The sequence below is a fragment of the Empidonax traillii genome, unplaced genomic scaffold, assembly GCF_003031625.1.
Source record: "Empidonax traillii isolate 1590-97213 ecotype Southwest subspecies unplaced genomic scaffold, ASM303162v1 scaffold1:size7828297, whole genome shotgun sequence".
Taxonomy (NCBI): domain Eukaryota; kingdom Metazoa; phylum Chordata; class Aves; order Passeriformes; family Tyrannidae; genus Empidonax; species Empidonax traillii.
Window position 1 is genome coordinate 2202556 of NW_020955194.1, and position 15489 is coordinate 2218044.

Consider the following 15489-nt stretch of genomic DNA (forward strand, 5'->3'; position numbering starts at 1 on the left):
CACAAAGTAAGAATGTTCAGCTTTGAGCTCCCAGTTACAAGTGTTCAGGGGACGACAGAGCTGTGCAAGAAACAGGCGATTTGTAATTGATTTGATTTATTAGGTTCCTTTTCTGCTCTCTGAATATCTATAAACATGCTGCAACTGTTACATGTATTTGTTTATTCAAATGGATTTGACTAACAGTATTCAGAAGCTTTGACAAGGTGGATTGTTTATAAATAATCAAAATCTGAACAGTGTTGCATAGCTGTAATTTGCTAGGGAAAAAGAAAAGGTTTAACAAATCAGGAAAGCACAGAAGTACTTGCAGGTAGTTGCTTTCTATGTTTATTCATCTATGTGGCTTCAAAATTTGCTCTTGCCCAATATTTATGCCAGGATAACTATTGTTCCTATAGGCATAACATGCAAACCTTGAAGTTAGTAAGCATGTTCACTCAAACTGAATTAAGTTAAAAACTCAGCCACTGTTTACATACTTTTAATTATATACAAAGAACCAGCAGTGCAAGCAACAGAAAAAAATTCCGAAGAGAAAAGTCAGACATGCCTTAAAAATTAAGCTCCTTGTTCAAGCCCCAGCAGACAACATCAGAGCTGACCCTGAAGAATAAAGAGCAGAAAAAAATAAAACCAGAAAACAGTTCTCATTTTTTCCAACTTCCCAAGTTGCATTCAGTGAACCTTCTCTGCTTTGCTCTTGCTTTGTGCAGACCACTGCTGTGTTAGCAAAGCCATTTTCTTTGCCTGGAAAATGGGAATATTCCCTCTGAAGAGCACTTGAAGCATAGCAGGGGGAAATGCTGCAGTGAAGAGAGGTTTCTCTGAAACTAACCATAATGGATTCCTTTTCATTCCTGCGCTAAGGGACTTGCTTCAGAGCAGAAGAGTAGCCTGGCTCCTTCAGAGATAATGTTCCCTTTTCCTTTGGCCTGGTATCAAATGGAGACTGAAAGGGGAAATATGTTTTCCTTAGGGTACAAGTCCCTGGTCCTCAAGGGCTCTACATTGCACAGGGCCAGGGAGGGGGAGGGATTTGTGGTCTAAGATTTAAAGCAGCAGGAAAGAGAGATAGGACCCTTGGATTACAGTCTTTGCTCTGAGATAGACGTAAATAGTCACTTGCATTCAAATAAAAACTTCCCCTTTGAATTATTTTTTCCATTCCCTACCAATCCCAGCTTATCTCCCCAAAACGGTCTTCACTTTTAAAATCAATTTATAACTGATCAGACAGCTAAAATAGCTTCTTACAGTAGGTGTCTCTAGTCAATGACTGATTTGCATTAAGAAAGATATGACAGCCAAGTGTGAAGAGAAAAGAATGATAGTTTAATTTTAGAAAAATTCCACATTCATCCGAGAAATGATTACTAAGCACTGTGTATGTTCATACATAAATTACTTCTAAAAATGTGAAAATATATTAAAATGCTAAATATTTTCTTGCAGCAGGAGCAGGAAAGCTCCAGATCAGATGCCGTGGCCTTCTGTGGGAAGGGACAGAGCAGACTCACAGCCTGGGGAGGCATCCTGTGACACAGAGCAAGGCCGAGAGTAAACAGCTCAGAGGAATCACAGTGGAGGGATGCAGGAGGAGAGGGAGGCTAAGAGAGAGGCCAAAGCCCCTCTGGGGAAAGGTGAGAAGCCTCCCCCTCGTGAAAGGGTATGTGAGAGCTGGGGCACCGATTCTACCGGCACGACAAGCTCTGCTCAGTGTTAGACAGGCCCGGGGACAGTGGTGCATGGACGTGTAATTATGGAAATAAACAGCAAGTTCCCAACCAGGCAGGCTGGGAGCGCCAGGCAGCAACTTCTGCAGAGCCAAAGGCAGCTCCAAGGAGCGTGACACAGCCGTCAGGGGGACGTGCCAGGGAGCCAGGTGCCAGCTCCTGAAATAAGTCCTACAGCTTGTCAACAGAGTTCTGTCATCTCTATCCAGAAAAAGACTAATAGTGGGCTGACGCCTGGCACTGACAAATTACCAGGTTGCTAGAGCTGGGATTTTGGATTCGTTGCCGAGGTTTGTTTCTTTTTTTTTTTTTTTTTTAAGTATATCTTTATTTTACGAGGAAAAGCTTTTTCCTTTGTCCGCTCACAGTCCAAGTTGGCAAAGAGCAGCCTGAGATCTCCCACAGAGGAAGGCCAGACCCTGCCAGGGCCTGTGCGCAAGCGTATGACACGTTCAGAGGCAGCAGAGACCTCGCTGCAAGATAAATTGCAGGCTGAGAGCCTGCAAGGGAAGGAAGGGAAAGAGTTGAGAAGTGAGAAAGGTATGTGAGGAGGGAGAAAGACAACGAGAAGGTCACTGCAAGACCGTTAGAGCATATATTATGTTTTTTACTAGATGTGTCTCATTTTTCAGTGTCAAGTAGAGGATGTGTGTGCAGTGTTTGTCCCACGCTCACACGCCCTGAGAGAACAGGCATCAGTCACCGGCTGTGTCACGTTTTTATTAGCCAAGTTTCACAGAAGCATCTCTCCAAGTAGGGAATAAATCCACGCATCACAGCTCAGGTTTGACAGGAACATTAAAGACAATATGTACTTTGATACATCAATCCAAATTTGTAGGCAGCAGAGGTCAGACTTGATGCAAAAAATTATTAAGATTATTTTTTTATTAAAAAGTTAAGTTTGTGGCCTTCTGATGAAGATCTCACTATATTACAAAAAGGTCTATTTCAAACAATCTAAACTTGTGTTATCTGACATTTTAATTAGCTTCATTTCATTGCCTTGAATACATGCTGTCTTCTTTCATTATAAGTCCTAGAGCATTTGACGCTAATGTATAGGATCATTTTAGAAAGACAGTGAACTTTTATTAATGTTGACTTGGTTGCTATACACTTGAACACCATTATTTGACATTTTCACTCTGTACATCACCTAACTTCCCTGAAATGTAACAGGAAGCTCTTCCCTGGCCTCGTTCAGAAGAAGAAAATTACAGTATAGGCAAATCACGTCATGTGGAGTGCCACATCTCTTAAGGGCTTTTGTTCTTAGGAGACAACATAGAACTTCTCTTTCCAGAGCTGAATACACACAAGTACTAACAGAATGACTTCAAGCTCTCTCACAGGCTTCTCAGTGGACTTCCTACCAGAGGTAGGAATAAAGTAATTCCTTCATATATGGATTGGTCTGAAGACTGAAAGGCAAAGGGAATCTTCTCAGCAGATTTTAGAGCTCCTCTTCACTTTGCAGAGAGAAGATACCTCCAGCTCCATAAACACCAACCTCTGCCCTTAAGTTCCTTCTTGTAATCTCAGTGAGAGTTCGGGAAAAGCAGAACACTTCCAAAAATGCTGAATTTTTATCTTTTTTTCTTGGTTTTTTTTGACATTTGGGGTTTTTTTTTTGTCTTCACTGCTGGGATCTACTCTTTAGACCATGGCAGAATATCAACCCTTGTTCCATGTCACTGAATTCTCATCAAAACATCAGTCATTACTTTGTGCTGGCGTGGACCAAGCTCAGCTTGCTCAAGGCAGCGTGCTTCCATGATCCCAGTACAGTGCAAGCACACTACTCCTTCCTTTGCAAATACAGAACTGTGTAAGGGATTTCTTTGTCCCGTGAAAATAATTTAACTAGCCTACAAAAAAATCTCACCATTTTAGTGTGACACTGAACCATTTCAGCTCTTTCAAAAGCACTTTGAAACTGTGCAGAACTCAAGAGTTTCCCACCCAAGAGACTAAAGAGTAGGTTTCTTTATTCTGCATGATTTCCTTTTAGAATTTTCTAACAGATTTGTCCAAAACAGGCAAATACCAATTTTAAGCAATACATTTTAGACAGCAATTTCACACACACACAGAGCGGTCAAAATACTATATAACAGAATGATTCAGTGGTAAAAGGATTATGCTGGCTTACACCAAAAGCTCTATGTCTAATTTAGTACTTACACATTCTGAGCAATAAATTAAAAAAAAAAAAAAGGTGGGAAATTAAATTTTTTTCAGCAGGAGTGCCAAAGGTTTACAAATGAATTTGAGTCAATTGACTGAAATTGGAGTTGAAAAGCACCATCCCCCATCCAGCAATGGCTCCAATTTTCCATCATTCAGGGTAAAGAGAGGTTCCAGGAATTCAGCACTCCAGATTCATGTTTGTTAAATCTATGTTCTTAGACACAGTGAATGGGTTTTTACCCAGGACTTCTGTGAAACAGAACACCCTCACACCCTCACTGCCTCCATTTCTGCTGATTGATTATTGCTGAAATTACATTCCAGTGCTTTTGGGAACAGCTCAGCTGGCTGAAACTTAACAGGAGCCACGTGCCAGAAAATACCTCAAAGATTTTCTTTCTCTCTGGATGAAGTTAACAAAAAGAACACTTTTCCTTTCTTCCCCAGGTAAAAGCTTCTTCATTCACCACGTGGAAAGGAAATTTAATGATGTCTTTTCTTTTTAGATGGCTTGCTCCTTTTTCAGGGCTGCTGCAGGACAAGTTTGCTCCAGACTGCTGGCCCCACCTTCTGCAGCAAGCTGGCAGTGCTGATTTGATGGGCTATGCCCCTGGGAGAAACAAATGTCCCACCAGGAGCATCTGTGGGATGGACTCTTCCTTCCCCCAGGAGTCTAAGAAAAGGACACTCATGCAGGAGAACTGATCCACTTGTCTCCATGTAGGTGCTCTACAATATTAAAGTGCTTTCACTCTTCAGTCTTTTGCTGCTGGTCAGAAAGGCCTGTGTTAAAAAAATACAGAATTTGCCTTAAAGATCTGTGTAATTCATTTTTGTTCCTCATCTGAGCACACAGAAACAAGGCAAGACCAGGTCTAAACTCCACCAAAGAGACCCCAAAGGTTTCTACAGGACACATACACAGAGCAGGACTGCCCACAGGTTCAAGGAAGGCATCTCCACTGGCTACAAAGGGTAGTCCTTCAAGAACATGGAAATGTAACACATTTCTTGCTCTTCTCCATGTGTTTGCAGCTGGGGACAAACAAACCACTATCCCCAGCCACAGTGTGGTCTCTGCTCTGTGCTCAGTGGAGTCACTGCTTTAGAAGCCTCCTGCTCTCCTCCCTGGGGCAGCTCTGTCACAGTCACTGTACAGGCTGAAATTCTGGTCCCAAACACCATCTGGGGTCATCACCTCAAATGACTGTCTGGCACAGCCAAACAAACTTTCCCTTTCTAGGCACATCTGAGCAAAGCCATACACTTCTCCCATGCAAGGTGACATTCTGTTATTAACACATGACTCAGGGATCCAAAGCCCTGCAGGGCCCCGCTGTGACCATGAATGGCACCCGCCTGCATGACAGCTGGGGGGGAAAGCAGCACTGCTCTCTCATTTACCCAGCTAAAAACCAAATATTTACTCCCAAATTGAGCTGAGCTGCAGCTAGTCTGTACCAGCTGGTTATCCCATTGAGCAAAGAAAGGAGGGAAATGGATTTCTTCCTGTTTTCCTTATCGGTCAAAAGATTAAAAGCAATATAGTGGTGTTGGTCCCTAGGTACTGTCTGATTAATATCCTGCTAGCCTGCTGGCAAATTGCCAAAATCACTTCTCTTTAAATGAGAGACTGTTCCTTGAGCTTAAATGGATTTTATTAGCATAACACCAATAATTCAGCACTTAAAACCCAGAGAAAATATAATAAGTAAATATAGGCATGCATTGCCTATCAAGGTTTCTTCCTGCTTTCTTTCCACATAGGTAAGGAACTGCAGTGCCTCAGATATTCCATCAGTGTAGTCAGGTCAGAAGGGTCTAACTTTTACAGGAAAAGTGTTGGAAACCAAAAGGACAGAAGCCCAGAGAAATTCCTTTCTCTGAGCAGTATCTAGAAACTTGGCCCTACCAGTATTTAATGGTGTTGATCGAGTAAGGTGTAACACAGAGAAGTCTTCTTCCCTATCTTTAGGTTTCTTGGCTACAACTAGGACTTTCCCAGCTGAATGTTGTCTCCTGGCCCACAAATCACCTCCCTCTCACCTGACTCTTCTAGCAGATTTCACATTAATAACCATCCTGAATTCTCCAGCATGTCATTTCCTTTGGGCTTTTTTGTAGCAGAGGTTTTTAGCCACGTTCAGTTCAGAAACCCCCAGCACAAGGCTGGAGTCAGCAGCCTATGTGGTACCTGGGATTTCTTCATTTATTTAATGTTATTCACATGTTTGGGAATGCAGTTATGGCAAGTATATCCATTGCCTGCTGTCTGTATCAGCCACTCATGCCAACAGGGATTTCAGAGGAGATAACTCCTCCCTGTCACCTCGAGCAATGGTTGCTTCCCAAATAGTGTTCCCTGAGGGACTGGCATGCCACAGAAGAGGATAAATGTTCTGAGGACACTCACTAAAAATACCATGTGTTAATTCCCCAATTAAAAGTCTCTGGAGGAGAATAATGAGTGATCTGCTAGCAGTTCTGTAGGTTTGCAGTTGTCTGATATCCCACATCTGGGAGCTACTGCCCTCGGGTAGCAGCTAATTGGCCCCAGTTACCACAGTGCCTCACAGTCCTTAATGTATGTATCATCACTCCTGCTCAGTAAAGCAAAAAAGGACTGATTTCAGCTCTACAGACTGGGAGCTGGGTTTCAGAGAAAGCAGGGAACTGACTTTGCAGAAATTATACTCCACGTGTAAATCACAGAGCGAGGCAAAATCCAGGTCCTGACAAGTACTTTCTACCCAAGGGAGAAACTGGCCACAGAAGATGATGATTCTTTGGGTCAAATGCATTTATTTACAAGGACTGCAAAAGTGCTGCTTCCCCGACAAAATCAAACAGACAGCATTTGTTTCACCTAGTCCCTCCTGGCCATCTCTGTAACCAAAAAAACCTGGAGCAAGGCCTTTTCTTGAGCCAAGATCCAGTGATTGCTCTGTCTCCTTGTTTTTGTGTTACTTTCTTTCTCTGTCTCTATGGAAGTTGTGCTCCTTCTCTGGCAGGCACACAGGGATCATTACCTCTCTCTCCCGGGCTTGCTCTTTTATCCTCACAGGCCCACATAATTCAGCTTTTGTGGGACCTTAAGGACTTGCTCCCATGGTTTTGGAGACTTGGTACAACCAGGGAGCTCTGTTATTTGTAAGGCTTATCTTGAACAAAACATGGTTCTGAGCCCACTCACCCCCTGCAAATGCACCCAGGCTGTAACAGTGCTGAGATACCTCAAGATATTTTTTTTTTTTAAATGCTCCATCAGCATTGATTTCAATAGAAGCTGGATGCCTAATCTGCTTATACACTTCTGAAAATCCTATTAAGTGCCTCTTTACTTCTCTAGGTGCCTAAATATACTTTTCTTAATTTGGGTCTAAGTGGTTTGCATCCGTCATCAAGATTCCTGAGAGCACGGCTCAAGGGGAGAGGCCTCCCTGTCACAGCCCCTCCATGAAGTCTGTCACTTGTTCAGATACCAAAACTGGGAGCCAAGCTCTTGCAAAGATGCTGTGACAATGTGAAATGTGTCTATTAAACACTGAACTCTCTTTGTGCTGTTGCACCCTTGTCTCTCCTGCCCTGCCCTCTCCCCCAAGGAACCCTCACCATGGGGTAATCACGGCTCTGTCTCCCTTTCCACCGCTGCCCCAGACCTAGAAATTGTTCTGCAGCAAGTCCCAGCTGGGGATGGTGATGCAATTCCTTGGTGAATGTGAGGAAATGTATTTGGGGAGGGGGTAGGAATGGTTTGGCTGCCAAGGGCAGCAGCAGTGTCTCACCTGGCCCCCCCCAGATAACAAATACACTGCTTACAGAGAAGTGGGACCAGGCACTTATTTCTAAGGACGTCCTAGAGAATTTAATGCCTGTGGCTCAGGAACGTCTTTGCTCAGCTGTTCTTATCTTCCTTGGCTTGTTATTCCTAAAAGGCAGTCACAGGCAAGAAAGCTGTGAGGGGAGATAGACCTGAGATGCTCAGAGATCTGAGTTTCAGATCTAGGGTCTGTGCCAAGCACTCCTCAATCTGGAGAAAGGGCACTAAAAAAGGGTCTGTGACTTCAGAACTGACACATGATGCTGCTTCCCGCAGCCAGTGGATTAGAAGCAAGGATAAGAAGAAACGGATCTGGCCGTGACCAGGGTGGTATCCACCTATAGACATTGTCTTGGAAAAGTTCAGCCCTGCTGGGATCCTCAGGAGTCCTGCCCTGGCCCCACTGCAAGCCTCGATCAGAAAGGAGAGGAGAGAAAATTAGCACCTCTAGGAATTATGGTTTAAACAGTCCTCTTAGCACCTTTAGCTGTTCTTAACATGAAAGGAAGCTTTGAAAGGAGGATTAAAGGTGGTTTTGTTACAGAAGAACAATTATTTTAAAAGAGCAGTGAAAAATGGGAACATATTCCAAGATCTAAGCACACCTAAAGAGAAATCTAGAAAAGTGCAGATATGGTAATGCTCTGAATCTGGTCAGCTATTTCTCCTCTTACAGGCCCTATGCTGCAGCCCAGAAAGCCTTGATAAACCAGAGCTTAAAAGTCCACTTGGCCTTTGCCACAGATCTCTTCCTGCATTAATTCTCTTTGCTCCTAATCACAGGGCAGCAGCTGAAGTGCACCAGCACTCACAGCAGCCCTGCCAAGGACTCAGCAGTGCAGGGTCCAGCCTGTGAGCTTCAATCAGCACCTGCTGCACTCCCAGCTCTTTCCTTGCACAGTGTCAGCTTGGGCAAATTTTACAACACATCTGTGCTCCAGTGCCTTGTCTGCAATGCCACAGCAATAATAGGGGTCCTGTACAATCCTTATGGATTGATTAGTTACCATTTGCAGTGGACACCAACTGCTGATAAATCACCTTTCTGGAAAGAGTGAATAAACGTCCATATGACAAATCTAGCAAGTTACAGTTTGCTGATACACAACAAAGAGGCAGATAATCCACATCCAGGAAAAACAATGAAAAAACCTGATTTGCTTGTCCTCCCATTGCATCTGTGGGATGAGCAAAGAGAGGAAGAAAGGGTTACATTTGTTCTCCGTGGAAAGCCATGAGAATATTCTTGCCCTTGGATCTGCAAGCTTGCAAGGAAGATCCTCAAGCTGGATATCCTCGAGGAGCAAATGTTAACTAACCAACAGAGTTGGACAGGCTCTCTTTCTCGGGAGGAGAGCAGGGCTTCCCTCAGTGCTGCTCTGCATGAGACCTAGAGCCAGGGGCCAGAACATAACCTAATTAGGCCAGAAAGGGTGATTAGCTGTTTATTTTGAGGATGTTCAAACCATGCACTCACATTATTCATTGCCCTGGGAGAAAAAGGATGCTGTTTATAGTCCCAGACCTACGGGATCAGCAGAGTTTATTTTCCCCTACAAATGAAGGCCTGTTCTACTTACATTCTTTCAGCTGAGATTGGATCTGTTTATTTTCACTCATCTGCAGGAAATGGGAATATTTCAGTCTATTATTCTGAGTCCAGGGAAGCAGTTTGTATTACTTAACCACAGGCAAAGGCAAATTAGTCCCAACCTTCACATGCTACCTCAAAAGATTTGTTTAACAGTGGTACCGTTAGTGGCAAAAGGATTTACAAAAACCCATAGTGCAACTTCTGTTTCTTGAACGACTTCTGGAAGGCATGAGAAACCTTGCTGAATGACCCAGGTGAATGGTACTCTATCACAGGAGATGGAGTTGATCAAGTTCTCCCTCTTTTCAGCAGGCACCTCCATGTATTGATGCTGAGCTGAGGGTTTTAATGCAATATTTTCAAGCTTGCTGCTCCTTTACTCTGTTAAATTCAGCTGCAGATTTGAGAGGGTATCTGGAAGCATAGAGAAAGTAAAAGGCTGGTGGGAGAGAAGAGAGAAGAGGTGTAATGATGTGCCCCACACATGGCTTCTGGTCAGACCAGTGGCAACAGGACAAAGACATCTTCACAACACTTATACCTCACCCTGCCAAAATCTACAGTGTGATCCAACTTCAGTGTTTCAAAATATTTGCTTGAGTTGCCTTCATATTTAATAAAAAAACAATTCCCTTTTGCTAGAGTTTGTTAACAGGATTTGTTTGCATGCTTTGATCTTTTATTTTTAACCATCTCTCATGTTCATGAAGCCTTTGGTAAGATACTCTGCTGATAAAAGTGCTCAAATTATAGCAAATGGACTATGAGGTGACAATATATCTTACAGAAAGGTTTAATTCTTTTGAAGTTAAGCTTTTTGATGGTCAATTAAATTATTTTAATTGTAACTTACTTGTTTTAAACTTAAGACAGTTTTTCAACAACTGGAATTCAAAAATTCTTCAGAACCCAGGCAACTGCAAGTGCTGTAAATATAAATTTCATCTGTTGGCTACATTCAGCAGAAGAAACAATCAAGAATGCACCAAACATCAAATACTGTGATGAAAACAGAAATTACTGGCAACCAATTATAAGGATATGGAGCAGCAGAAGGTACAGTGTGTTACATACATTATGGGGCTGCCAGAATAGGCTACTTAGGGATGTACAATAATAATTTAGATTGTTTATCACAATAATCTCATGCTGGTCATAACTGTCTGGCTGTTATTTTATGCTTCCCCAGCCTGTTCACTGAATCTGTTAGCTGATTTTTGTACTTGTTCATAGTTTGCAAATTGTCCGAAGCAAGTGAATTTTGCTGTTTGTTTGCACAATGCCGGCTCTCGAGAAGGGAATGGGAACCTCCATGATCTCCTTCACTGAAAATAATTAAAAAATCCCTGTTGGGTGCAGTACAAATTCTTCTCCAGGAAAAACAAACTCAGCTGAACTCCAGCTAAATTAAATGATATCCCTCATGATCCACCAATTTTCATGATGGATTATGGGGAAGATTTCTGAAGTTCAAAAATAGCATCCTGTTCCTCCCTCCTCCTCCTCATCACAGGGTCCTGCTGGCTATCAGAAGATCAATGTGCTGCAAGCAGAACTTCCCCCCCACAATGAACATAATCCTCCAGTTCACTGGTTTAAGTGAGTCTCGAAGGATTACTTTTCAGAGTAATGAGGGCTAGATGCTTCCCAAGATGCTTCACAAGGTAGCTAAACCACCTTCAGGGGTTTTTAAGATGAGCCAGTGCATGAGAAGTTACAAAGCGCAGTAGCCTTTACCTGAGCGTTTTTCCAATTTCTTGCAAAAGAGGCCAGGTGCTCTGAGACATCCACCTTCCTGGGAGCAAGTTTCTCATGCATATCTCTGAGGGAAAAAGGTTCCTGAGGAGCAGATGTTTCTCTTCTTTGTTTGTGTTTTCTGTGTCCTGGCACTCTGTTGCCATTCTAAGAGGACTCAGTCCCAAAGAGATTTCTGAAGATTTGCCAGAGTCCAAAAACATATGCAGGTCCTACTTTCACAGATCCTGGTTTTCATAGACTCCTTGGCCAGTCATAGAATCACAGAATCATAGAATCAACCAGGCTGGAAAAGACCTCTGAGATCATCAAGTCCAACCATTGATCCAACCTCACTGTGGTCCCCAGACCATGGCACTGATGCCATATCCAGTCTCATCTTAAAACCCCCAGGGACAGACAATGCACCACCTCTCTGGGCAGTCCATTCCAATGCCTGATTACTCTCTCTGTAAAGAATTTCTTCCTAATATCCAACCTAAACCCCCCTTGGCAGAGGGTAAGACCATGCCCTCTTGTCTTACTGGTAGCTGCCTGGGAGAAGAGACCAACCCCCACCTGGCTACAACCTCCTCTCAGGGAGTTGTAGAGAGTGATGAGATCTCCCCTGAGCCTCCTCTTCTCCAGGTTAAACAACCCCAACTCCCTCAGCCTCTCCTCACAGGACTTGCGTTCAAGTCCCTTCACCAGCCTTTGCCTCCTGTGCCTCTTGTGACACGTTGTCCTGGTGAAGTGGCTTGACTCATGAAGTGGGGAGCCCTGATGTTCAGTAGCTGCATTTTCCAACAGGAGACTGCCCCACTCTTGCTCACTGCAATGCAAGTAGCAGGTACTGTCCCTGGAGAAGGTGAGAACAAGCAGCCACAAAAAGCATCTCTCCCATCCCCACCTACTGTCCCTTGGCAGGAAAGTCCTTGAAAGGAGGAGAGAAGGTCACAGCAGAACAGCAGCAGCATTCTATTCCCCTCTTCAGGCAACAGTTCCTTCATCCAGAGAAAACAGGCTTTATTTTTGTTTGTGTGTGTGTTTTTATTTTTATACCCTCACAAAAGAGTCTTTATTATTTTTGGTTAAATAAATCAACACCTTTCTTGTGGAATTTTGGCTGTTTGTTGTATATGACCAAAGAGTCCAACACAGACACTAATTTAAGCAGAAACTTGGTGTCAGCTCAATATTACAGATTCTTCTATTGTTCATAGGAAAAAAGCAGTTAAAATCTGATCAGCTAGTTAATTCTCCTGCAAGACATGACTCATAGGCACAAGCATTCCTAATATTTACTTCAGATTATGAAGTAATTTCTAGCCTCGCTAAAAATTTTCCGTATTTCTGTGGAATTTAGTTGTAGTTTTTTTGAGACACTTTGAAAAAACCCATTGGAGTATAGCTGTTTTCTCCCAATACACATAGGAATCTATGCTAAATTGGATAACAAAGCTGCTTGGATTGGAAAACAAACTAATCCACCCAGTCATATATAAAATGCCCAAAAGAAACAGAAAAATAAAAGCTTTTCTACATTTTACTTTATGAAGAGAGAATGAAACATTCACATCTCCAGAGATCTTCGAGTCCCCACTCCCATCCTTCAAGTTTTATCTTCCCTCCTCAGATTCAGATTGTTAAGGAGCCAAATGAACTGTTTTTATGAGAATAGGTGATAATGGCAAGAGGGGATACTGTCAATCAATCACCAATTCCCTGCCCACATGAACATCCAGGATGAAATGCTCGGCACAGCCAAGCAGGATGTCCAGGGGCTGCTGAGGGACAGTGTCCTGCATCAGGCTCCCCTGCCGAGCTGATGCTTCCAGCAGAGCAGACATCTAATTGATGGCAAGCCAATCAATACAGTGATGGGGGGGCGTCTCTGCTGCTGTTCATCTCAGGCAAAAAACAGAAGCTTGAAGTTTCTCTCCCCTGACTTGGACCTCTTGCTCACATGGAGGTATCCACATTTAGCAAAATGAATTCCACCCTCTGCCCAGGCTACTTGCATTTCCTGAGCTGCTCGGGAGGGAACACACTTTCCTTTCTCTGGCACTGCAGCTGCCAGGTGGGTGGGTGCCAGGGAGGGTGGGTGCTCGACCTCTCCTTTGAAAGAGCAGTGCCCCTGATGGTGAGCGATGGGGGCAGCGCTTGCCAGGATGAAAGGAGGAAGAAATTGCATGTGTTCAAGTGGAGAGTTTCTAGCAGAGTCCAGCAGAGACTCAAAGGCATCAGAAATTCACCTCAGGGGAAATCCTAGGCCGCATTTTCTCTGCAAAAAAAATACCCAAACTCTACATCACGGATGTGCCTGACAGAGGAATCTGACTGGCAAAGTTCATCCACATCTGTTATCTTCTAAGAAAGGGGTAAAAGTATATTTGATGCAACGTTCAGTTATTTGCTCTTTGGCAATCCAGCTCCCTGGGAGTTATTCTCTCATTCTGTTTTATTAGTTTTCACTGTCTCCCAAGATCTGTGCAGTTCAGCTCCATGGTAACTCAGGAACTTGCTTAGTCGCCTTACATATTGATGTATACAAGGAAAGCACAGTGCTAATACACTGTTTGAGCATCTCTAAGGTATACTTAAAATATCTAAGATGTATGGCAGAGTAGGATTTACAGAGGATATGGAACAGTGCTGTCTTGCCTTAAGTTGCAGCAATTGTTTCTTGGGGAGTTCTACCAAGTCACTCCCAGCTTTGCAACAACCGAAGTCATGCTAAACTTCTATCCACACTGTTTAGCAACACTGGTTTTCCCTGTCCTCCAGAGATTACAATAAAAAATACAAAGTGATTAAAAACGGGAAGCAAAACAGAGCATAAAGGACTTGCCCTACAGTAATTAGTTGTGTCTGGACTTACTAGCTGGGTGCTACTGACTAAACCCTGGGTATGAGCCCTGTAGTCCTTATTCTTTGCTGGTCCACAGCCCACCATGACTGCTCAGCCTGCCAGGTCTGGGTTTTTTTACAAAGGACAGGAATGCAAGAGGCGTTAGTGCATGTCCATGTTTTGCTCTGACATGTGCATCCATAATAAGAAGCACTTCAGGCAACAGGAAAGAGAAAAGCCACAACAATTCTCACACAGACCTGAAATCAGATCCCTGGTTAATAATAAGCTTTCATCCCTATGCCCTGTCACCAGCTGGCTAGTCCTGTACATGACATAGGTTCAGTTGCTTTGAATATCTGTTGATTTTCATGATTTGTGATGGGGTCCAGACAAAATGCTTAGTGCCAGCTGCAGTTCTGGAAGTGCTGTGGGGATTCATTAGTTAATGCCACAAGAACCTGGCATGGAACACCTAAAGCCTTAGTGACATTCTGCTCCTTCTCACTGTTAGCTTTGAATATCCTTGGGATAACTGTTTTTAATACTTCAGGGAAGATGACAAGAAAAGTAGGAACAATTACCAGACGAGGAAAAAATGTTTTTTCCACATGTTTTGTCAGAGAAATGTCTCAAAATCGTCAGCCCTTGTCCTTGTGGGTGACTTTAACCTGCCAGATATCTGCTGGGAGCTCAATACTGCAGAGAAGAGGCAGTCTAAGAGGTTCCTGGAGTGTATAGAGGACAATTTCCTTCATCAACTGGTAAATGAACCTACCAGGGGTAAGGCCCCACTAGACCTGCTGTTTACAAACAGAGAGGGGCTGGTGGGAGACGTAGTGGCTGAAGGCCACCTGGGAAATAGTGACCACGAAATAATAGAATTTTCAATACTCAGAGATTCAAGGCGAGCCAACAATAAAACCTCTATGCTGGACTTCTGGAGAGCAGATTTGGACCTATTCAGAAGTCTAGTCCAGAGCATACCCTGGGAAACAACCCTTGAAAACAAGGGGGTTCAGGAGGGATGGATGTGCTTCAAGCAGGAAGTTTTGAGAGCACAGGAACAGGCAGTACCGGTGTGCCGAAAGGCAAGCCGGTGGGGAAGACAACCAGCTTGGTTAAACAGGGAGATTCTGAAGGAAATCAGGGATAAAAAGAGAGTTTACCAACTATGGAAGAAAGGGCTGGCTACTTACGAAGAATTCAGGAAGACACCTAGATCATGCAGAAAGAAAATCAGGGATGCAAAAGCTCAATTTGAAGTTAAATTGGCCACTTCTGTTAGGGATAACAAAAAGTCCTTCTATAAATACATTAATAACAGAAGGAGGGGCAAAGAAAACCTCCATTCTTTGATGGACTTGGAGGGAAACATAGTTAATAGAGATGAGGAGAAGGCTGAGGTACTTAACACCTACTTTGCCTCAGTTTTTACCAGTAAGACAGGTGGCCCTCAAAGCAACTGGCCTCTGGAGCTGGTAGACAGAGGTAGGAAACCAAATAGCCCCCTTGTATTCCGGGAGGAAATAGTTGGTGACTTACTGAATCATCTGGATCC

At 43.4% G+C, this 15489-nt stretch overlaps 1 long non-coding RNA gene across 1 annotated transcript in view; it reads right to left on the minus strand.

The window, feature by feature from the left end:
* Positions 1 to 1852: 1852 nt before the first annotated feature.
* LOC114056994 overlaps positions 1853 to 15489 on the minus strand; it is a 26972-nt gene continuing 13335 nt past the window's right edge. The window contains exon 4 of the long non-coding RNA XR_003571112.1: positions 1853 to 4712. This is a non-coding gene — a long non-coding RNA (uncharacterized LOC114056994). The remainder of the gene's footprint in view (positions 4713 to 15489) is intronic.